Raw genomic sequence first — 24,931 nt, 5'->3', positions numbered from 1 at the left:
CCACTTCAGTTTTGGTAGCAGTTGAAAGAATATGGAGGTAATTCAGACTACAGTGTCTTTACAGCATGGCTACTTTCAATTTACTTTATGTATTTTTTGCTACACTTCTGTCATATTTGGGGCTTACAGATAAGAGAGTGAAGCCGTTGTCGAAAAAGAAAATGGCTGCCGACTTTTTTTGTCCTCTATTCTCTGACCCCAGTCTTCGGTTAAAGCCATGTGATTGGTCAAGAACGCAGCAGTGAGGGGAGGTGGTTTAAACATTAAAGAGACAGGCAGACGGCAGTGAGAGAGTTTCAACTTTGATAGTTCAAAGGCAGTGTAGACTGCAAGGTTAAAATATCCCATCAATCAGGCTCCACAAACAACCCGCACAAGCCATCTGTACACTTGATCCAAAAACCCAGCTAAACAGAACACAATTGATGAGGAACTAGATAAAATTATCACAGAGAAATCACCTACAAGGGATCATTCCTCAAGATGGTGAAAGAAGAAGGTTACGTTCCTCATCAAATGTTTAAAGGACAACCGACATCACTTTTTTCTTTCCTAACTGACACCAGAAAAACGTTTTATAGCACATGCGTCAAAGTCAAGGCCCGCGGGCCAAATCCGGCCCGCCACATCATTTTTTTCGGCCCGCGAAAGCAAATCAAACTTGTTAAATTCCATGATGATTGCTAAAATCTGAGCCAAAATTTCATATTTTTGGATGACAACCACAACAAAAGTCATTATTCTTGACTTCAGATTTGAAAACGAGTTATTCATTAATTTGCTGTGTGCTCTATATGTAATATTTGAAGGGATTTAAACATTCTAATGGGTTCCCCAAATTCATAACGGCCCTCGAGAGGAAACCATAACTACAATGTGGCCCGTGGCAAAAAATGACTTTGACACCCCTGTATTATAGCATCTAAAATACCCTAAACACACATGATGATATTTTTAGTCAAATGCAAAACACAAAAATGACTTAAAGTGTGCTGAAACTGCAAAAAATTGAAACCGAAAGTGGACAGTTTCAGAAGGTCCCGCCCCCTTGTTCGTGGTGTCACGCCAAGACGTCTTGCCTTGCTCGAGAATCAAAACAATGGCTTCAGACTCGGAGAAGATGCTTTCTTGTTACTCATCCAGTTATGAATATGATTCAAATAGTTCTGAAGAGGAAAGCATATATGTTTGCAATCGATTATAGAAGTTATTCCCTGTCATTTTGAGGTATCTGGGGAAGGGGGGGGGGTGTAGCACCGAAAAGAGGCAGAAGATGGTGACAAAGCTCAGTGGAAACGGGCTGATTAAGTCCTTACAATTTTTGTCAGCACATATCAAATACATGCTCGGTGGCAACACACAAGGATTCACCATCACGTTGTTTGTGTTTTCCTTCTAATTTCGCCATCAACACGGATCAACACGAAGTTTTCAGACCAAACAAAGTACCACAAAATGCATTGAGGTGATGCATTTCTCCGTCAGAGGCATTCCTTCAGTGACGTGACGTGAGGACTCGTTACCATCTCAAAAACAAGACTTCCGGAATATTCAGCGCAAGTCTTAAAACGTAAAATATAGCTATATGCGGCGAAATCTTTGTAAAATACGCTCAGTAGAAGTCATTTGAAGACACTTTATAAATTATGGACACAACTTGTCCGGTGGCGTCGGTTGTCCTTTAATGCTGAGGAAACTGGCCATTCCATTCCATCAAGCCATCAACGACCATCACAAAGGTAAATAAAACAACTTTATTATATAGTACAGATTATTTCTTTAATTATAATACCATAGCACCTTTATTATACATAAAATAGGGCATATTTTGTGTTGTTTTAAGGCTTAGAAAATCAGAAAGTAGAAAATTATGTTTTATGGGACCTGGGAACGGATTATTCTCATTTTAATGGTTTCCTATCGGAAATTAATTTTTGGGATACACACTTTTCGCCTTACACACTCTGTCTGGGAACCAATTAAGTTCGTAAACCAAGGTATCACTGTATATAAAAATATTTTCCGTACATAAGGCATTATAAGGGGCACCTTCAATGAATGACATATTTTAAAACATTTTCCATGCATAACGCGCACCGGATTATGAAGCGCATGGTCAGCTTTTAAAAAAAAAATCTTTTAGGTGTGCCTTATAGTGTAGAAAATACGGTATTTATATATTATATTTGGAAATATTTCATTCATTGAAGGTGTGCCTTTTAGTCCAGTGCACCTTATATGTGGAAAAGGTTTAAACAATATACCATTTACTAGGGGTGTGTCATGATCTGGTTGGCGACCAACGGGGGGGCGCTGTCGGCCCCGCCTGCACCTGCATAGGTGCTTGTCGTCCCGATCAGATTGGCGACCAGCGGGTAGCGACGTCAGCCCTGCCGGCAGCCTCGCAGGTGCTGGTCGTTATAATCAATGACACTTAAAAGGACACCTGGCACGATCATCCGGTGCCGATTCATTGTTTGTTTGCTGCTTGGTTGCAGCATGCATCGTGTACGTGTTTGTTTAACCTTGGAGGGCTTTTACTTTTGGTCTTCTTTTGCTACTTTGTATTTTTTCCATTCAGATCATTTTGATGTTTTACATTTTGTTCCTGCTGACTTTATTTTAATACAATTTGTCAAACAACCTCCTGCTCCCTCCTGCCTGCTTTTTGGGATCCGAACCCGCCATCACCACCTCGCAAAACGTGACAGGGTGCGCCTGATACACCAGAAAATACAGTTTGTTTGTTTTTTGGGGGTGGGTCAATTGATGATGCACACTGCAACCAAAATTTCACATTGCTAAACTATAGTATCTTTGGAGGTCAAAATATCATCCATCCTCCAACCAAAAGTCATCAATCTTTGCCGGCATGCTCAACCTACCAGAACATTTTTTTTGGGCAATTTACCCCCAACCGTCTGTATGGTCCAAATTTGGCAGAATTCAAACCAACCTCGAGCATTTGTTCGTCCATCACTGTGAGGACAACTTGAAAATGGCTAACATTGTAACGTCAAACAAAAAGTCCAACTTCCTGTGTGTTTTTTTGGAAAAGACTTGACTTTTTATGTGGGTCTACTCATGATAGACAGGCCCGCCAAATCCAATGTTAAGTGAACTTCACCAGTGACAACAACTGTGGAGATTAGCGCTAAGTACATTTTTCACTTTTGTGTGTGTGTGTGTGTGTGTGTGTGTGCGCGCGCTTGTTTAATAAACAAAAATAAATTAATCTCTATTACATTTTTTGAGAACATTTGCTCCTCTCGCCTGTGTTGCAGCAAAACCAATACTAATTGCATCACATTGCAGCACTGGGGGGAAAAAAAACAAAGTTTTTTTATTTTTTAATGAAGCTGTACGCTGTAGATTTAAAGAAAATAAGGGGGGTCTAAAATGAGAAGAATACCACAGGCTGTCTGACAATTCCCTGAAAGGTTGTTGATTAAACAAACTTAGTGATGCTCACGTGGGATTTTTCCCATAATTATAACACATTTTTGTTTAGTAATCTTTGTGTATTTGTTGCCAATTTTCCAACTCATACTTTTGCAGATTTTTTTTCTTAAATATCAATTCATTTGTGTCAAATATTTGCGTATATTTTGCAGAATGGCAGTTCAGTCCTTCCCGTCCTCAATATTTAAGCGTGGAATAAGACAAAATGAAGGGTGAAGGGGAGGATGGGGGAGGGGCGTGGGTGTGTTGACCTACCCTGGCGAGAGACCAGGATACACGGACAACACATGTTCACCTGGCAGGACATTCCTCCACCGCAAGAGAGGTAAGAGGTAAGTGGCAAAAAGTAGCATTTGTGAACGCTGGCGCGCGTGGCTGCCGCGGCTCACCCACTAAAAAACTTATCCTGTGACTGTAAAGTGACCTTAAATGTATTTTTATTATTATTACTTACTATTACAGCCTGACAGCGCGTTGCATCACTTGAGGCCTTGAACCCAAATTATTCACGAAGAAATAAACTACTGCCCGATATCTGATATCACCAATTATGTTGTCTGGGTTTTTCCTATCTCTTGAAATGATCGAATCATATTTTTAGATTTTGCAGACAATCTGTGTATTTTTGACGTTTTTATTCCGTATTTGAGATTATTTGGAAAAGCCGAAAGGAAAAGAAGAAGAAGATTTAAGATTATTTGGCAATATTGTGAGCATCGTGTATGGGGTATTTTCTTTCTTTAAAAAATTGTGTGACAACTTTTGCTGATTTAGGAATATTTGTGGAATTTTTATATTTATCAATTTTTTATCTAACATGTCTATTTTGTTAACATTTATTAAAATGTTTTATATTGTGGGATTATTTTGAATAACATATAATGTAAGTTTTTCTAGCATTTTATTGACTTTGGTGTGTGATCATATTTTAGGCTATTTTTGTTAGAATTCTGCAATCTTTGGGTCATATTTTTGGTGTTCGTTCTAATATTTGCTTGTTTTTCCTTATATTTGGGCACTTCATTTTTTTTTTGCAGATTTAAAAAATATATTTTTAACTCATTCACTGCCAAACGATGTGCAAAAATGTGTCCTCTCCGGTGCCAGGGTATTTGACATTTTCACTCAACTTGCAGGACTCACAGAATATTGAGTTTTAGGACTACATAATCATTCAATGCAACGTACAAAAGCTTAGACTATCTTCTATCATCAGAAAAAAAGAGTTAATTCCTAAATTATATGGGTCTGGGGTTATGAGCTTGAAACGAGGGTGGCTGTCCAAAATATTGATTTATATTGTGCTTTAACAACAGCTGAAGCGAGAACAAAGCGCTAACACGGACAAAAGGCAAATGCTGCCCCCTCTTGGAAGGGAAAAACATTGCCAGAGGTCTGACCAGCACTTTATCAGCACCCCTGGCAAGAAAAAAAAAAAACAATTCGGGAATGGCGCTCTTCGTCACACTTTCCAATTCCCGAATAAATTCAGGAATGACAGCGAATGAGTATTTGTCAGCATATTTATGTATGTTTTTTTTTTCATTATACATCCCAAATTTAACAGATTTTTAAAAATACTTTATGTTGCCCTTTTTCCCAAAACTCATATTTTTCAGATATCATAATGATATTCATTTTTTGTATTAGTTCAAAGAATTTCTCTCTTGCATATATTTTAAACTGGATCAAATAATTGTGCGGTGGTGTTCCTGACAGGGTTATTCAACAAGATCTTAGATGGTGAACAGATGCCTGAAGAATGGAGACGAAGTGAACTCGTGCCCATTTTTAAGAACAAAGGAGATCTGCAGAGTTGTACTAACTACAGAGGAATAAAGTTGATGAGCCATACAATGAAACTCTGGGAAAGAGTAGTTGAAGCTAGACTAAGAGCAGAAGTGAACATTTGTGAGCAGCAGTATGGCTTCATGCCAAAAAAAAAAAAAAAAAAAGAGTACGACAGATGCAGTGTTCGCTTGAAGAATGCTGATAGAGAAGTACAGAGATGGTCAGAAGGAATTGCATTGTGTCTTTGTAGATCTGGAGAAAGCGTATGACAGGGTGCCCAGAGAAGAGCTGTGGCATTGCATGAGGAAGTTTGGAGTGACGGAAAAGTATGTCAGAGCGGTGTCATGACTGTAAGACAGTTGTGAGGTGTGCTGTCGGTATGACTGAGGAATTCAAGGTGGAGGTGGGACTCCACCAGGGGTCAGCTCTGAGCCCCTTCTTGTTTGCTATGGTGATGGACAGGCTGACAGACGACGACAACAATCTCCTTGGACCATGATGTTTGCAGATGACATTGTGATCTGTAGCAAGAACAGGGAACAGGTGGCGGAGAAACTAGAGATGTGGAGATATGCTCCGGAAAGGAGAGGAATGAAGATCAGTCGCAGCAAGACGGAATATATGTGTGTGAATGAGAGGGATCCTAGTGCAAGAGTGATGCTACAGGGAGAAGAGATAAAGAAGGTGGAGGATTTTAAGTACTTGGGGGTCAACTGTCCAGAGCAATGGATAGTGTGGAAAAGAGGTGAAGAGGCGTGTCCAGGCAGGCTGGAGCAGCTGGAGAAAAATGTCAGGTGTGATGTGTGATAGAAGGGTTTCAGTTAGGATGAAAGGAAAAGTGTGCAAAACAGTAGTGAGACCAGCCATGATGTTTGGACTGGAGACAGTGCCACTGAAGAAAAGACAGGAAGCAGAGCTGGAGGTAGCAGAGCTTTGAGAGAAAGTCAGAGAGGCCAGAGATGTCGTTGAGATGTTGAGGTTTTCTTTGGGAGTGACCAGGTTGGATAGGATCGGGAATGAGTACATTAGAGGGACAACTCATATTAGAGGCTTTGGAGAGAAAGTCAGAGAGGCCAGACTGAGATGGTTTGGACATGTCCAGAGGAGAGAGAGTGACTGTATCGGGAGAAGGATGCTGAGCATTGAACTGCCAGGCAGGAGACTGAGAGGAAGACCAAAGAGGAGATTTAAGGATGTGGTCAAAGAGGACATGAAGGTAGCTGGTGTGAGAGAAGAGGATGCACAAAACCGGGATAGATGAAGGACATTGATTCGCTGCGGCGACCCCTAAGGGGAAAAGCCGAAAGGAAAAGAAGAAGACGACATGAGATTTCCCCACCTACATTTTGAAACACTTTTACTTCTTTTCATACTACAGGTTTTCCCTCATTTTGAGCATAACTGAGGTTAAAGATTCTCCAGGCAAACTGATGATAAATTCATTCTTTTGCTTTGATATGGACCTGACTGAAAATTGTTGTCATATTTGCAGCAAATACAGATGGCAAAACAAGCGTTCCCTTTTGTGATGCATTGTGGGATGCTCCGCCAAAGGAGCATTAAACGTTGCAAAGGATCTGGAGGGAGCGGAAGGTTCACGTGCGGCAAACTGAGTGGTCGGTGCTACGTAGCCCCGCGGCACACAACAGCGCTCTGTGTCACGTCTGGAGTGCACGCCAGCTAAGCGACGCTCCGACCGTTCGGCAGGATGAGAGCGAAAAAAGAAAGAGAGTGAGTGTACTTGCTCAAATGAGCAACACCGACGTTTTACAAATGTTCCCATTTTATTTTTACATATTCAGATGTACACTATTTTTTCCAATATTATTTCTCTGTCAAGGCTAGTTATATTGTAAAACCGAAAACAAAATGTCACCCAAATTGTTCAACAATTATATTTAAAATGACTTACATTCCCTGGGTTAATGCTAACATGTATCACCAGACGCCATAGCCCTGCTCACAAACATTACATCGGAGGTGTTAAGCGGCAATTCTAAACTTTTAAACAAATGCTGCTTTGATGTACGATAAATCAATAATAATGCTACATTTCATTTATAAGCACTTTTCAAAACCCTCAAGGTCACTTTACAGTCACAGGAGAAGTTTTTTTGCGGGTGAGCAGCGGCAGCAACACGCGCCAGCGTTCACTCAACCTGTACGTAACACAAATAGATAGAAAGTGAGCTAGCTTGCTAATAGATAGATAATAGATAGCCACCTAGATAACTAGCCAGCTAGATAGCTATATAGCTAATAGCTAATAGCTAACTAGCTCGATGTTTGCTACAATGTACAGACACTAATACAGATGCGACAGGCTCGAGCACACCTGCAACATTCATTACATTAAACAGTTCAGATCAAAGTCAAGTCAAGTCAAAGTCAGCTTTATTGTCAAATATTCTAATATGCATGACATACAGCACAGATGAAATTACTGTCCTCTCGGACGCAGCGTGCAAGGCACTTATGACTTTAACAAACATAATAAACACAAAAATGCCAATTTGCCGGGAGAGAGAAGGGAGCCGCTGTGCGTTCAGATAATGGATGGATGGAAATATTTTATTAAAAAATGTGTAATTTATTTTCTTTTTTTGTGATTTTTATTTATACAGGTCACATCCGAGTTACGACCACATTCTGTTCCAACAAAACGGTCCTAAGTCAAACGGTCGTAAATCGAAAAGCATTCAAAATGGCTGACGCGAGGAGCACGTGATCATAACAAAAGACACGCTTATACGACAAGATAGTATCAATCTGTTGTTCTTGGTGTTCTCGGTCGCAGCCGAAGGAAAAAATGTTTCACTCAAAAAGAGGCACAAAATGGCGACCTCCTGTGGCCACCTCCGTTCCCACAGGCTGATAAATTCCTTATAAGGAGCTTGGACGCCCTCTTCTGGCGGCTTTTGGGTGCAACACGCGGTTTTCAGACAAGAAACAATACAGCAAATTACATTGACGTGATGGAAGGACCGCTACAATGTGTCTTTTTTTCGGTCAGATGCGTTCCTTTAGTGACGTCACGTATGGACTCGTCACCAACTCAAAAACAAGACTTCCTGAATATTCAGCACGAGTCTTAAAATGTAAAATATAGCTATATGCGGTGGAATCTTTGTAAAATACGCTCGGTAGAAGTCATTTGAAGCCATTTTACAAATTATGGACACAACTTGTACGTAGACGTCGGTTGTCCTTTAAGTACAGTATTTTTTTGTCCTTTGTTTATTTTGTAATCACATGTGTACATTTCAAAAACTAAATGAAGGAGTTGAAAATAGGACGTGGAGTGCCATTCCCGAATTTGTTTGGGTTTTGGTTTTGCTCGCGGGGGTGCGGATAAAGGGCTGGTCAGACCTCTGGTGATATTTTTTCCCATTTCGCTTTTGTACAGGCGGCCCCATTTCAAGCTCAGATACCTCCATACCCATATGACTTAGGAATTAACTCTTTTTTTCGGATGAAAGAAAAGAGTCTATGGTTTATTACGCTGCATTGAATGTTTATGTAGTCCTTAAAGTCAATATTCTGTGGGACCTGGAATTTGAGTGAAAATGACAAAAACCCTGGCACAGGAGTAGACATATTTTTGCACATCGTCTGGCAGTGAATGAGTTCATGTGGTTTCCATATATTTGTTTATTTAGTTTATCTTTTTTTATTTTATTATTTTTTGGTATCCATTGCTAGCATATTCTTTTTGTTTTGTTTTGTTTAATCAAATCCAACATTTATTTTGTTATGGCACTCAACTGCAATGGGTGCCACATCCTGACCGGATCGCCATCTTTTTCTAAACTCATAATTCATCTTATTTCATCTTATATTGAAGGTGAATCCAATAAACGGTAAAAATACCCCCCACACCCACACACACCCACTAGGAGACCGACTGGACTCTCAGGAGGACCCTGCTGTGTTTACACTGCAGCCGGCATGAAGTCTCTACACAGATGGAAGTTTGTGGACAGCATTGTGCTGCACCGGCCTCCTGTCACTGCTCTCGGGAACACAAAAGCACATTAGTGGCACTAAGCTCATAAGGTATCGCCCGCTTAAGCCCCCTCTACCCCTCTTTCACCCGACGTGTCCACCCACGATACTTGCTAGTATGAGGATTGCATACTTTGAATTGGATGCCAGGTGGAGAGTGCCGTACTTGCACGTGAACTGTAAAAATATATATATATAAATACGGTGATACCTCGGTTTATGAACCCTTGGCTTACTAACTTTTCGGTTTACGAACGTTAAATTTATGAAAATTTTACCTTGGCATACGCACTTTACTTTGGCATATGAACTTTTTTCGTACACGGAGCTGCCTCAATGAGTTCTTCTAACAACAAAATGGCAGCTGACTTTTTTGTCCACTATTCACCCCCCCCAGTCTTTGGTTAAGGCCAAGTGATTGGTCAAGAACGCAGCAGTGGGGGGGTGGTTTAAACATTAAAGAGACAGGCAGACAACAGTGAGTGAGTTTCAACTTTAATAGTTCAAAAGCAGAGTGTAGACTGCAAGGTTAAAATATCCTATCAATCAGGCTCCACAAACAACCCGCACAAGCCGTCTGTACACTTGATCCAAAAAGCTATCAACCCAGCTAAACAGAACACAATTGATGAGGAACTAGAAAAAAATTATCACAGAGAAAGCACCTACAAGGGATCATTCCTCAAGATGGTGAAATAAGGTTACGTTCCTCATCAAGTGTTTAATGCTGATGAAACTGGCCACTTCATTCCATCAAGCCATCAACGACCATCACAAAGGTAAATATAACGACTTTATTATACACTACAGTTTATTTATTTAATTATCATACCATAGCACATTTATTATACGTAAAATAAGATATATTTGGTTTAGTTTTAAGGCTTCGAAAATTAGAAAGTAGAAAATTATGTTTTATGGGGACCTGGGAACAGATTATTCTTATTTTAATGATTTCCTATGGGAAATCAATTTTTGGGAAACACACTTTTTGCCTTACACACTGTCTGGGAACCAATTAAGTTCATAAGCCAAGGTATCACTGTATGTATTTTTCTTCTACTAATGTCTTTTTGTGATAATATTTTCTATTTTATGTGGAATAGTTTGTATTATTATCAAAATATATGTTGTTGTTTTAGTCATGTGACTTGATAATTTCAGATAATTTAATTTTTTGTCAAATATTTTTGATGGGTTTACTCATGTTTGTAGGATCCAACATTGTTGTGTAGTTATGTCAGATATTTTTTCATGATTTTTTTTAAGTGTTCATGACCTTTTTCATTTTGCTGGGTAAATTTCCGAATTCTTGTATTTTTTAATGGTACAATCAAACCTCTGTTTTCGAAAGTCTCGGTTCTCAATAATAATAATAATAATAAGCGCCTTTCAAAACTCTCAAGGACACTTTACAGCAACAACAACAATACTAATAATAACAACAATAACAATATTAGTAATAATAGTAACAGATTTGTCTGTTGTTAAAGCGCTATATAAATCAATAAGTATTGTACTAATAAATTAAGATGTATTGTATTGTAATAATAAGAATACCACTACTACTACTATTAATAATCATCATGAACTTACTGAGTCAACCAATTTGGTTTTTGACCAAAAATGTATTTTTTTTTCTGCCTCGGTTTATGCCCAAAAATCGGTTCTGAGCTCACCTGAATCCACCACTCGAATCCTTTACGCTTCCTTATACATCAGTTACTTGTGTCACGTCTCATTGTGACCAACGCATTATCCTTGTGTTGCGTTCCATTATGAACAGGCGTGTCTGTATTGCTCAATGAACGATTTAAAAAAACAGACATTTATTACATTGATTATAATTGGAAATGTTTTGGTTTTCGACCAAATCTGTTTTCGAAACGTTTTCTGGAACGGATTATGGTCAAAAACCGAGGTTTTACTGTATATTGAAATGGTGGTTCTTATTCCACACACCCACGCCCATTGAACTGCTGTTACTAAGACAGATTTTCTTTTTTTTTTCTTTTGTTATGAATCCAACGTGTTTATTTTTGGTCTAAAATTGGTGTATTTTTGGGTAGGAATTTATTTTTATTTGTCCATTAATTTGCATCTCATTCGTAATTTTCTATTCACTGCATCTCTCTCCTCCAGGAGCGTTCATGTTGTGGCCCACCATTGGTACTACACGGTAAACACTCAATTGGAAACAGCTTGTCCTAACGTTAAAACCCACAAAACACAATGACTTTGGTGTAGTCAATCCACAATTTACAATCCACGATGTCGGGAGTGTGCCGCAAAGCATCCGGTAAACGGCGCATGCGATAGCAATAACTTCACGACAATGAGGAGAATGTGTGGACGAATGTCGGCAGCCCCCGCCGGCAAAATGGTCTCCGGGTCTGAGGAAGAAATGAGAAGTTTGATGACATTCGCCTTCCGGGAGAAAGGCAATTACGCGCCGTAATGAGTGCGGAATGGGCGGAAATGGGCTCAGCGGGAAAAAAAGAGAAAAACAGTCGCTTGATTCCACCGGATTGCATCACAAACCGTCCTCCCGCGGCAAAACTGTGATTTACGTCCACACGTGCCGTAAATGTACCATTTAACGTCCAGAGTATACTGTATAGATCAGGGGTGTCAAAGTCATTTTTTGCCGCGGGCCACATTGTAGTTATGGTTTCCTCTCGAGGGCCGTTATGAATTTCGGGAACCCATTAGAATGTTTAAATCCCTTCAAATATTACATATAGAGCACACAGCAAATTAATGAATAACTCGTTTTCAAATCTGAAGTCAAGAATAATGACTTTTATTGTGGTTGACATCCAAAAATCTGAAATTTTAGCTAAGATTTTAGCAATCATCATGGAATTGAACAAGTTTGATTTGCTTTTGCGGGCTGAAAAAAATGATGTGGCGGGCCGGATTTGGCCCGCGGGCCTTGACTTTGACACTATGGTATAGATGGACAGTGTTGTAAAGACGTCAAGAATCGCCGCACAATGAATCGACTTCCTCCGCTAATGTAAATAATGAAAATAAACCATGAAACTTCTCCGAATCTGCACCGCGATGCTCTAACTCGAATCCAGAGAAATAATGTCCGTATCTCCTTTGTGTTGTATCACATTTTTTTGTTTTTTTTTTATTTTGTTTTGGACTTCAAGATGGCGCCGCTTGAGAGGCTGCCTTAACAGCAGCTCCTGTGAAATGTAAATTTCTCCATTGTGAGACGAATAAAGGCTCATCTAATCTAATAATGTTGTCCTCTTTTACCATCGGTTCCTGGATAAAACCGTTGGAACTATTTGCCGTTCATTTGAGGTCTATTCTAGATGGGGAAAATCCATAAACTCTGGTTCCAGGGTGAAACCATGTGAGCGTTTTAAAATATTTAACTGCCTCGTTCAGGGTAAAACTGTCCAATTACTGTCCTACTCCAAGGTAAAACAAATATTTAGTTGAAGGGGGGAAAAAAATCATGATTTAAGAAACTTACTTATGTGTCTATTGTCGGGATAAACTGGCATCAATTGTATGGCTCATTACATTTGCCACATTACAACATGAGAACAAATTTATGACAATAAGACAAAAACTGCTACCAAAGCAAATGTTTCTGTTGTAAACACAAAAATGTTCAGCCATTGATTTATTCATTCATTCATTCATTCATTTAAGGAACTAAAAATGTGTTTTTATCACAATATAGTGTTTTAATTTAATCACAAGTGGGTTCAGAATGTTTTTTCGGTCTGTTTCACGCCCTATCATAGAATTTCTACTAGGTGTCTCTTCAAATGGTCCATTCACTCTCAGTTCCAGGGTAAAACCTCCATGACCCAACCATCATATGACCTTCATTTTAAATAAGTGTTTCAGGGTCAAACTTGGTAACACTATAAAACTTTACAAACTGTTGGGTGCAAAGTCAAAATAGCCAATATCAGTTCCAGGGTAAAACTTTCGCCATCACCCGAGCTTGCATGAATAGTTTGTTTAAAGATCAAATATTCAGCACTGAGGAGCCTCCATTAATTGTCCATTCCAGTGGTCAGTGTCACAATTATAGAACCAGCAGTTACAATAATGTGTCTATTCCAAAGTAAAACCTTAACCAAATGAGTGATATGATGTAAAACCCTCACTGCCAATGAGATCCAAATATGTGGAAGTGCAAAGCACACTTTTGAGGGAACAACACCACCCCCTGCCCCCCAACCAAAAAAACGGTCTGGTGTACGTGAGGAATGCAACTTAGTGTTTAAAAAAAGCCAAAGTGAAAGGCTAATTATAGTCACGCCTTTGATGATGCCTAAGATACATTGTTCAAGTTTCGTGCCTGTGTCCCATAACCTGCTACTACTTAATGCATCAAAGCCAGCTGCTCGAGGAAGATGACCATGTAACATACCCCCCCCCTCCCCCGAAAAAAAAGAAATAAGAAACAGCACCGTTTAAAAATGTAAACAAAAGTAAATGTACCAAATGAGGCACGAGTGTGTGGTTGTTGCCACGTTGAAACAAAGTAACGTGAGTGGGGAAAAAAACAACAACAAACCAAACTACAGCCACCAGCTTTCCACGCACATTCCTAAGCAGCGGACGCACACACTTGCTCAACCCGAAAAAGATGACACGAACCCAGCCAGAAACAGCAGTCAACCACTTACCGGGCCAAAGGAGCATCCGCATCTACCGGAGGGGGTGAGCGTCGTCTGGCTGCGTCCAATGCCGACTCAAATCGTCGCAAATCGGGGCCACCAGGTGAGCTTTGTCCCGCCGAGCGCGTCCCGGCGGCGAATGATCAAATCGTCTCCGACTTGACGTGCGGCGTAACTATTTAGCGACGCTGCAAATGGAGCCGACGTTCGTTCTGAGGGGGTGTCGCGCGCTGTGATAGACAGGGACCTTAAACCAATGGGAACGAGGGTTTTGAGACGTTAGAGCCAATCGGGAGGCGGCGGCGTGGTCGGTGAGGTGAGAAAGTAGTGGGGGAGTAGGCGGGGGTTTCAGACCTCTGGTTAGCTTGTATCCCTCCGCTTGCTTTCAGAGTCTCACGCTGTCCCAACAATTCTTTTCACGTCAATTTACGCCAAATCAGTTTATGTTACCACCGAGACTGCTCGAAAACGTGGTCAAATGTATCGCCCAGTTGGCCAACCGTGATAGGGTTTAACGTTCACCCTTGACACGATAGTTGACGGTAGCGATTGCGAACCAACAACTGGCCGTGATGTATTGCCATTTTCTACGTTATCAACACTTTCATATGTAGATAAAACGAATACTAAACGCGTTAATGTCAACAATAGGTTTCATCTTTTGTCGGGTGGTACATTTAACATTGTAATGATGTGACCACGACCGGCGACAAGTATTCAAAAACTCGCACTACTTTGTCAAGTCGGTGCGGATGAACATTGTGTTTACTGTGAGGAAGGCGGGGGGAGAAGACGTCACGGCACGGGAGGGGTTAGTGGCGTGCGTTCTGACAGAGCAGCACGTGCGCGCATCGAGCAATAATAACGACTTACGATTTGGAACGCATTATTTTTCGTATGTACTATGAACAAATATCGGTTTCGATTTCGACAAGAAGCGGAACAATATTCGGAGTGGTGTATAATTTTCGGTCTTGATTACTTTCATATTGAGAATTGTATTACAAATGCCATTCAAACTTGAATAACTGAAATGAATACATGTATTGTCATCAAAGAGATATGTGAAAACGTGTGATAAAGCAGTCATATTAAAAGAAATTATTGATCTATTTTGCCATTTCACAGGGTTGAAACACAGTTAAACATAGATCAAAACACATTTAGTTGCAAACTAAACCAAAAGAGTACTAAAAGTCATATTACTTCGATAATCGTCGTAACGTTCAATATAGGCTGTTTTTTAACAACACATATAAACCGTAAACCGAGAGGTTTTAGCGCCGCCTGTTGGTGTGGCATGTACATTGTGGATTTTTTTTTTATAATTCACATGTGCATAGTATCTAGAGTTTTGTAGTTGTGATATCTCCAAAGAGGTTGGAAGAAGGATTACACGCTGTGTGTTTTGTGCTTTACATAAGAAGATTACAGCCATGGATTTCCATTGCTGCAGTCAGCTGGACGCTCATTCCCGCAGCTGGGAATGAACGCCGGTCAGCGCCGGGGTCATGGAAATGCCACCACAAGGAATGACAACAAGTGGAAATATTGTAGTGACGTATGAGACAATTCATGAGTGAAACACCACCCGCACAAAAAAAAATCTGCTTGTCAAAATATGCATCAGGAATCAAAAGTTTAAGCAACCCGGTTCAAATGTGAGGTCTATGTGATTGCAAAAAAAATGAAACCAAGACAAAAAACTGTTTTTCTACGCTTAACGTGACCAATAACCTGTGCAAAAATGTAACCGAAAATAAAACAACTGAAATCAAGTGTTTGCAGAAGTGCGCACACCATCATCATTCAAAATGAGCCAATCACATTCAGAAGGATCAAGAATACGGTTAAAGTTCACATGATCAAGAGGTATTTTCCCTGCCTTTTGTTTTTCTTCGTAGTAAAAGCCATTTTTAAAAACGAGTGTTTGAAGTAATTAAAAATACTGGAACTTTCCCAAATTTGCTTCACAACGCTATTAAATGTAGCGCCCCCTGTCGGACATTGGCCTCACTGAATGTCAAATACTGTAATGATAATAAAAATACATGCGGATGACGGTTGAAGGAACCTTTTCATCAATCTCACCGATTGTTCCTCCGACACTCTCAATAATAACACCCACCTTTAGCATTGTAAGCTAACGCAAAATAACTAGCATAAAAGTGACTATATATCTTTTTGCCATAGCTCATATCTCAACGAGATGATGTCATCAACTCCCAACCTTTTTACCGGGTGTTGCTGTGCTGATGACCATTTTGTGTGTTTGGGAGCCTTTTACTGAGCAAGTTGCTTGTTCTAGCCCAGGGGTGGGCAAACTTTTTGACTCGCGGGCCGCATTGGGTTCTAAAATTTGACAGAGGGGCCGGGCCAGGAGCATTCGGAGGGAGTGTTTGGGCCGGAAATACTCCGAACAAGTTATGTCCATAATTTATAAAATCACTTCAAATGACTTCGACTGAGCGTATTTTACAAAGATTCCACAGCATATAGCTATAGTTTACGGTTTAAGACTTGCGCTGAATATTCATGAAGTCTTGTTTTCGAGTTGATGACGATCCCCATGTGACGTCACGTTTGGACCGCCCCTGACCGAGAAAGCGACATACAATGCATTTTGGGTACTTTGTTTGGTCTGAAAACTTCGTGTTGATCCGTGTTGATGGCGAAATTAGAAGGAAAACACATAAATAACGCCATGGTGAATCGTTGTGTGTTGCACCAAGACAACTATTTGATATTTACTGACACAAATTCCCAGCTGACAAATCAGCCCATTTCCAACGGAGCTTGGGCGCAATCTTCTGCTTTTTCTGGGTGCTACATTTCTGTCCTTGACGGCTCGAATTGATATGGGAGGACTCCTAGAATCAATTGCAAACATTTATGCTTTCCTCTTCAGAAGAACAAGAACAAGAAAACATCTTCTCCGAATCTGAAGCCATTGTTTTGATTCTCGAGCAAGGCAAGACGTCTTGGCGTGACGTCACGAACAAGGGGGTGGGACCTTCTGAAACTGGCCATTTCCGGATTCATTTTGAAGTCATTTTTATTGGTGTTTTTCATTTAACTAAAAATATCAGCCTGCCTGTTTTGGGTATTTTAGATGCTATAAAACGTTTTTCTGATGTCAGTGGGAAACACAAAAAAATGGTGCCGGTTGTCCTTTAAATGTAGTGTGTACAAACCTCATAGCACAGTAAGACCCCAATTTATTAACTGTCTTTCAAATGTGAAAAATATCCCTGATCAGGTAAATTTGTCTCAAGGAATATGGCGTTTACATACTATTTCGCAGATACTTGGAGGAGGAAATGGAAATAGATTAAAATAACATATGCACTGTGATTTGTCAAGATTGCGTCTGTTTTTAAGTTTCCATCGAAGGGGCAAAGTTAAAGAAATCAACATTTATTGAAAAATTTCAACATTCAAAACATATTATTACACAACGAAATATTCAAGCTCAATAATACCTACTTGTGTTAAATTCCGCCAAATCATAGATGGTTTGTCCTGACCGCGCGCTCAACAAACTCCTCACTGACGCTCTCGCCTTCACACGCTAACAATACACGCGTACCGTCGCCGAGCACACAAACATAGACTACCTGCAGTTGAAATTTGCATACTCGGCTCGGCAGCCAATCAGAAGCCTGCTTCCTTCTTCCGGACATTCGCAAGCGTTACAAAGTCGTGCAATTGCATGTCATTTTCCAAAATAGATGCACAGAACCTAAGACTAGAAGAAAGATTCAAAAGAAGCTAACAACATATGTGACGCTACAAAACGTAAATTTACATTAAACCGTGACTGTAAAGTGTACGTGAGACTTATGAAAGGGGCTTAGTGGCTCGTAGGTAGCAATGCCAACGTTGCATTGTGCACCGCAATGGCAATCAACTACTGTAGCAAAATTTACAGCTATGCGTATTTGCTGTAAATTAAGCAAGGTAGCATTTGTAGTTGGTCCATTCTTGATTTAAAAAAAACTTTATACTTTGTGACGATGTTTTTTAATGGGATTGGTTTTCAGATATCTGCCCTGTTGTTCGCTAGCTTTTTGGCTTGAGTTTTAGACACTGTACTATAATTTGGGCAAATTCGGCGGGCCGGATTGAAAAGCCTAACGGGCCGTATGTGGCCCGCGGGCCGTAGTTTGCCCATGACTGTTCTAGCCACAAAGGGACATAAGTCTTCTTGTGCCGGTCCCAAGCCCGGATAAATACAGAGGGTTGTGTCAGGAAGGGAAACTAAAACCAAAACTAATATGCGTATCATACCTCTGAAGATGGAGGTTACTGAATCGCTGTGGCGATCCCTTGAAGGGAAAAGCCGAAAGGAAAAGAGGAAGATTATTATTAATAATAATAATAATAATAATAATACATTTCATTTATAAGCATCTTTCAAAACTCTCAAGGACACTTTACTGTCACAGAATTAGAGCTTTTTTTTTTTGGGGGGGGGTGATTATTTAAACGTCATTAGATTTCTGAGTGGGCGTTTATTGGTCAGAAAACATAAACAAAAAAATCGCCTTTTTGAGAGGTTACAGGGCAGAAAAAGTGCAAAACTGATTTAGGAATTTTGGAAACAAACCACCAAAAGTCACTAAGAAGCATCCTGTGGACATATTGGAAAAAAATATTGTCAGTTTAAAGAACGTCTGTGTAAGCTCTCAGTTGTACAGGAGTGGTCCATCGATGAAAAGGTTTCTTTGTTATTTAGTTTTTTTTTGTTCTTTTGACTTCAAGACGGCGCCGTGAGAGTGGCTGCCTTTCCAGCAGCTCATGTATTTTGTTTTTCTACTTTCATTCCTTTCATCACTTTGCTGCTGTGAAATGTAAATTTCTCCACTGTGAGACTAATAAAGGCATATCCAATCCAATCTAATCCAGCCGTCATCTGTACTTCTTTGAAGGTGTCGGACGTTTCGCTTCTTATCCAAGAAACTGTGTCATCTTTAGTTTGCTGACGAAGTTTCTTGGATAAGAAGCAAAAACGTCCGATACCTTCAAAGAAGTACAGATGTCAGTTTTAAGAATTTATATAACATAGGGTGGACATGTCTATCATGCTTGGAAAGGTCTTTAAGGACCAATGGTGGAAATTGAACAGGTCAAGGCGAATTTATACAACTAAAAAAAGACCACAGAGACACATACAAAACAACAACTGGGGAACTGTGCACACTCTGCTTTATGAAACTTTTACATTCTGACCCGTGTGTCCCAATACAGTATCGATGACAATAACTAAACGAGTTATTATTATTATTATTATTATTATTATTATTATTATTATTATTATTACTATTATTATTATTATTATTATTATTAATAATAATAATAATAATAATAATAATTCTGAATCATTATTATTATTATTATTGTTATTATTAATAATAATAATTCTGAATTATTATTATTATTATTATTATTATTATTATTATTATTATTATTAGCAATAATAATAATAATAATAATAATAATAATAATAATAATTCAGACTTATTTTTATTATTATTATTATTATTATTATTTATTATTATTATAATAATGCATTTAATTTATAAGCTCTCAAGGACACTTTACAGTCACAGGATATTTTTTCTGCGGGTGAGCAGGGGCTTCCACACGCGCCAGCGTTCACCCAACCCGGAAGTAACATAAAGGAAAACGAAAAGCTAAATATTGATCTATATAGCGCTTTAACAACAGCTGGAGCTGTAACAAAGTGCTTAAAATGTACACCTAATTTTTACAGGAAATAAAGCAGTCACAAAGATAGTTGATAGCACCAGGGAATCAAACTAAGATCAAGTCTGAATCATAATAATAATACAGTGACAGAAATTGAGCTGCCGTAAAATGTTTTTTTTTTCTTACATTGAATTTTTAGTCTACATTTTTTCCTATCTTTCCGTTTTCCCCTCAACAATAATGAGCAGTTAGCTATACTTTCGAACTAATAGTATGTTAGGAAGCCGGTGAGCAATTACTTGATTTTATTTACCTCTCCCGGCTTCACAGTGCAGAGGTCGCCGGTTCGCGTCCCGGTCCGGCCTCCCTGAGTGGAGTTTTCTCCGGGTCCTCCGGTTTCCTCCCACATTTCAAAAACATGCATAGTGAGTGAGTGTGAGAGTGTGAGAGTGACTGTTGTATGTCTTTGTGTGCCCTGCGATTGGCTGGCAACCAATTCAGGGTGTCCCCCGCCTCGTGCCCGAAGACAGCTGAGATAGGCTCCAGCACCCCCCACGACGCTAATGAGGAATAAGCGGTACGGAAAACGGATGGATGGAAATTTATCTCTCTGCTGTGTCTGTGCGCGTGTGCATGTGTGTGTGTCTGTGTGTGTGACCTGCTGCTTGTCTTCCGCTCCGCCTCCACTGCATCCCTGCGGTTGCCTAGCAATGCAGACGGTCTCCATGGTAACCGTGCCAACAAACGCCCCCTCTCCTCTCCTCCCTTGTCTGTGGCTGTCAATATAGACGAAAGTGCAACTATGCCGCATCACACAATCAAGGAAAAAAGGGAATGAAAGATTCAGGGTGCTGCGCTGAATACCAGTGACACGAGGCAAGGCTTGCAGCTGGTGAGGCTCTTACTTATCTGTGCTGTATGTCATACATATTAGCATATTTGACAATAAAGCTGACTTTGACTTTGACTTTGACTTTGACTTTAAAGGACAACCGACGTCACTTTTTTGTTTCCTAACTGACATCAGAAAAACGTTTTATTGCATCTAAAATACCCAAAACAGGCAGTATGATATTTTTATTAAAATGCAAAACACCAATAAAAATGACTTAAAGTGTCCAAAATCTGCAAAAAATTGAGCTGCGAATTGGGCATTTTCAGAAAGTCCCGCCCCGAGTTCGTGACGTCACACCAAGACGTCTTGCATTGCTGGAGAATCAAAACAATGGCTTCAGATTCGGAGAATATGCTTTCTTGTTACACATCCAGTTATGAAAATAATTCAAATAGTTCTGAAGAGGAAAGCATACATGTTTGCAATCGATTAAAGAATTTATTCCGTGCCAATTTGAGGCCACGTTGGGGAAGAAATGGATCACCAAAAAAGAGGCAGAAAATGGCGACCGAGCTCCTGTGAGGAATTAATCAGCCCTTTCCACATACTGATAAATTCCTTATATGTAGCTTGGTCGCCCTCTTCTGGCGGCTTTTGGGTGCAACACAAGGTTTTCAGACCAAACAATACAGCAAAATACATTGACATGATGGAAGGACTGCTACAATGTGTCCTTTTTTTTCTGTCAGGGGCGTTCCTTCAGTAACGTCACTTCCGGACTCGTCACCAACTCAAAAACAAGACTTCTGGAATATTCAGCGTGAGTCTTAAAACGTAAAATATAGCTATATGCGGTGGAATCTTTGTAAAATACGCTCAGTAGAAGTCATTTGAAGCTGTCCGGAGACGTCGGTTATCCTTTGAAGTCAGGTTTATGAGTTTAGGAACCAAACATAGTTCCTCTATAATTATTTCCATCCATACCTCTCTGTAGCCATGAAAAGCAGGATTGAAGAAAAAAAAAGCCTAAACTGACCTTAACCAGTTCGTTTTCAAGCTTTTTCTTTCTAATAAAATAATATGCTGCGATCTAGCGGCCGATAATGGTATTGAAAACAAAATAAACTGAAGGCAGGATAAAAAAACATACATGTATGTAGTTAGAAAATGTACAAAAATATGTGACGCAAAAAGGACAGCAAACTGGAGGGGGGTACTGTGCTATAATCGTCTTTGGTGTGTGTGTGTGTGTGTGTGTGTGTGTGTGTGTGTGTGTGTGTGTGTGTGTGTGTGTGTGTGTGTGTGTGTTTGTGTGTGTGTGTGTGTGTGTGTGTGTGTGTGTGTGTGTGTGTGTGTGTGTGTGTTCATTCAAATCAAACACGAGTAAATTGTACTCGTCTAATTTATAATAATACAACAAAGTAATGTGCTGGAAGAAGAAGTGTAGTTGATTACTCAAAAACACAGGTGTCAAAGTCAAGGCCCGCGGGCCAAATCCGGCCCACCACATCATTTTTTTCGGCCCGCGAAAGCAAATCAAACTTGTTAATTTCCATGATGATTGCTAAAATCTGAGCCAAAATTTCATATTTTTGGATGTCAACAACAATAGAAGTCATTATTCTTGACTTCAGATTTGAAAACGAGTTATTCATTAATTTGCTGTGTGCTCCATATGTAATATTTGAAGGGATTTAAACATTCTAATGGGTTCCCCAAATTCATAACGGCCCTCGAGAGGAAACCATAACTACAATGTGGCCCGCAGCAAAAAATGACTTTGACACCCTTGCTCAAAAATGTATACAGTACATAAATGTTTGATTCGTATATTCAAACATTAACAAATAAATGTGAATTAAATGATGGTAATTATAATGATTATAACTGATGGGGAAACATTTTAGATGCTCCTGTTTTTTGTTTTTATACTTCTTTTCCTTCCCTCTTCCTTTCATAACTTTGCTGCTCTGAAATGTAAATGTTTCCACTGTGAGACTGACAAATACTAATCTAATATAGTATATATATATATATATATATATATATATTTCTTATATGTTGTAGTATTCAAGGTCAACCATAAGAGACCGACAAAGGACTAACAATATGAAAGGGTGCTGCGCTGAATACCAGTGACACGAGGCAAGGCTTGCAGCTGGTGAGGCTCTTACTTATCTGTGCTGTATGTCATACATATTAGCATATTTGACAATAAAGCTGACTTTGACTTTGACTTTGACTTTGACTTTAAAGGACAACCGACGTCACTTTTTTGTTTCCTAACTGACATCAGAAAAACGTTTTATTGCATCTAAAATACCCAAAACAGGCAGTATGATATTTTTATTAAAATGCAAAACACCAATAAAAATGACTTAAAGTGTCCAAAATCTGCAAAAAATTGAGCTGCGAATTGGGCATTTTCAGAAAGTCCCGCCCCGAGTTCGTGACGTCACACCAAGACGTCTTGCATTGCTGGAGAATCAAAACAATGGCTTCAGATTCGGAGAATATGCTTTCTTGTTACACATCCAGTTATGAAAATAATTCAAATAGTTCTGAAGAGGAAAGCATACATGTTTGCAATCGATTAAAGAATTTATTCCGTGCCAATTTGAGGCCACGTTGGGGAAGAAATGGATCACCAAAAAAGAGGCAGAAAATGGCGACCGAGCTCCTGTGAGGAATTAATCAGCCCTTTCCACATACTGATAAATTCCTTATATGTAGCTTGGTCGCCCTCTTCTGGCGGCTTTTGGGTGCAACACAAGGTTTTCAGACCAAACAATACAGCAAAATACATTGACATGATGGAAGGACTGCTACAATGTGTCCTTTTTTTTCTGTCAGGGGCGTTCCTTCAGTAACGTCACTTCCGGACTCGTCACCAACTCAAAAACAAGACTTCTGGAATATTCAGCGTGAGTCTTAAAACGTAAAATATAGCTATATGCGGTGGAATCTTTGTAAAATACGCTCAGTAGAAGTCATTTGAAGCTGTCCGGAGACGTCGGTTATCCTTTGAAGTCAGGTTTATGAGTTTAGGAACCAAACATAGTTCCTCTATAATTATTTCCATCCATACCTCTCTGTAGCCATGAAAAGCAGGATTGAAGAAAAAAAAAGCCTAAACTGACCTTAACCAGTTCGTTTTCAAGCTTTTTCTTTCTAATAAAATAATATGCTGCGATCTAGCGGCCGATAATGGTATTGAAAACAAAATAAACTGAAGGCAGGATAAAAAAACATACATGTATGTAGTTATAAAATGTACAAAAATATCTGACGCAAAAAGGACAGCAAACTGGAGGGGGGTACTGTGCTATAATCGTCTTTGGTGTGTGTGTGTGTGTGTGTGTGTGTGTGTGTGTGTGTGTGTGTGTGTGTGTGTGTGTGTGTGTGTGTGTGTGTGTGTGTGTGTGTGTGTGTGTGTGTGTGTGTGTGTGTGTGTGTGTGTGTGTTCATTCAAATCAAACACGAGTAAATTTTACTCGTCTAATTTATAATAATACAACAAAGTAATGTGCTGGAAGAAGAAGTGTAGTTGATTACTCAAAAACACAGGTGTCAAAGTCAAGGCCCGCGGGCCAAATCCGGCCCACCACATCATTTTTTCGGCCCGCGAAAGCAAATCAAACTTGTTAATTTCCATGATGATTGCTAAAATCTGAGCCAAAATGTCATATTTTTGGATGTCAACCACAATAGAAGTCATTATTCTTGACTTCAGATTTGAAAACGAGTTATTCATTAATTTGCTGTGTGCTCCATATGTAATATTTGAAGGGATTTAAACATTCTAATGGGTTCCCCAAATTCATAACGGCCCTCGAGAGGAAACCATAACTACAATGTGGCCCGCAGCAAAAAATGACTTTGACACCCTTGCTCAAAAATGTATACAGTACATAAATGTTTGATTCGTATATTCAAACATTAACAAATAAATGTGAATTAAATGATGGTAATTATAATGATTATAACTGATGGGGAAACATTTTAGATGCTCCTGTTTTTTGTTTTTATACTTCTTTTCCTTCCCTCTTCCTTTCATAACTTTGCTGCTCTGAAATGTAAATGTTTCCACTGTGAGACTGACAAATACTAATCTAATATAGTATATATATATATATATATATATATATATTTCTTATATGTTGTAGTATTCAAGGTCAACCATAAGAGACCGACAAAGGACTAACAATATGAAGTTAATGCAGTGCCACCAACTGACCTGCAGAGTGCGCGCCACGATCTGCCATTGGATCCACTTGTCTACATTTACAGCGCGAAACCTGAGTCATTATCTCTACAGAAACAGACAGTTCTGTAAAAAAATAAATACAAGAAAATAAAATAATCATCTCTACCTTGCTGCTCTACCTTGTCACTGAATGTGTCTTTTAAAGACACACAGATTGAAATCAATTGGTCCAAAATACATTCATTTGCTTTTCCCATATTT

The 24,931-nt window shown here is 39.4% G+C and overlaps 1 protein-coding gene across 4 annotated transcripts in view; it reads right to left on the bottom strand.

The window, feature by feature from the left end:
* The window catches only part of mef2d (myocyte enhancer factor 2d), a 100,090-nt gene extending 85,963 nt beyond the window's left edge, over positions 1–14,127 (bottom strand). For all 4 annotated transcript variants that reach the window (XM_088998028.1, XM_088998023.1, XM_088998026.1 and 1 more), the window contains exon 1: positions 13,926–14,127. The gene's annotated coding sequence lies outside the window, so the exon portion shown is untranslated. The remainder of the gene's footprint in view (positions 1–13,925) is intronic.
* Between the last annotated feature and the right edge of the window lie 10,804 nt (positions 14,128–24,931).

Source organism: Hippocampus bargibanti, linkage group LG06 (assembly GCF_051943395.1).
Source record: "Hippocampus bargibanti isolate YZ-2025 linkage group LG06, ASM5194339v1, whole genome shotgun sequence".
Taxonomy (NCBI): domain Eukaryota; kingdom Metazoa; phylum Chordata; class Actinopteri; order Syngnathiformes; family Syngnathidae; genus Hippocampus; species Hippocampus bargibanti.
The sequence above is the reverse complement of the archived record's forward strand: the minus strand, read 5'-3'. Positions and strand labels throughout refer to the sequence as shown.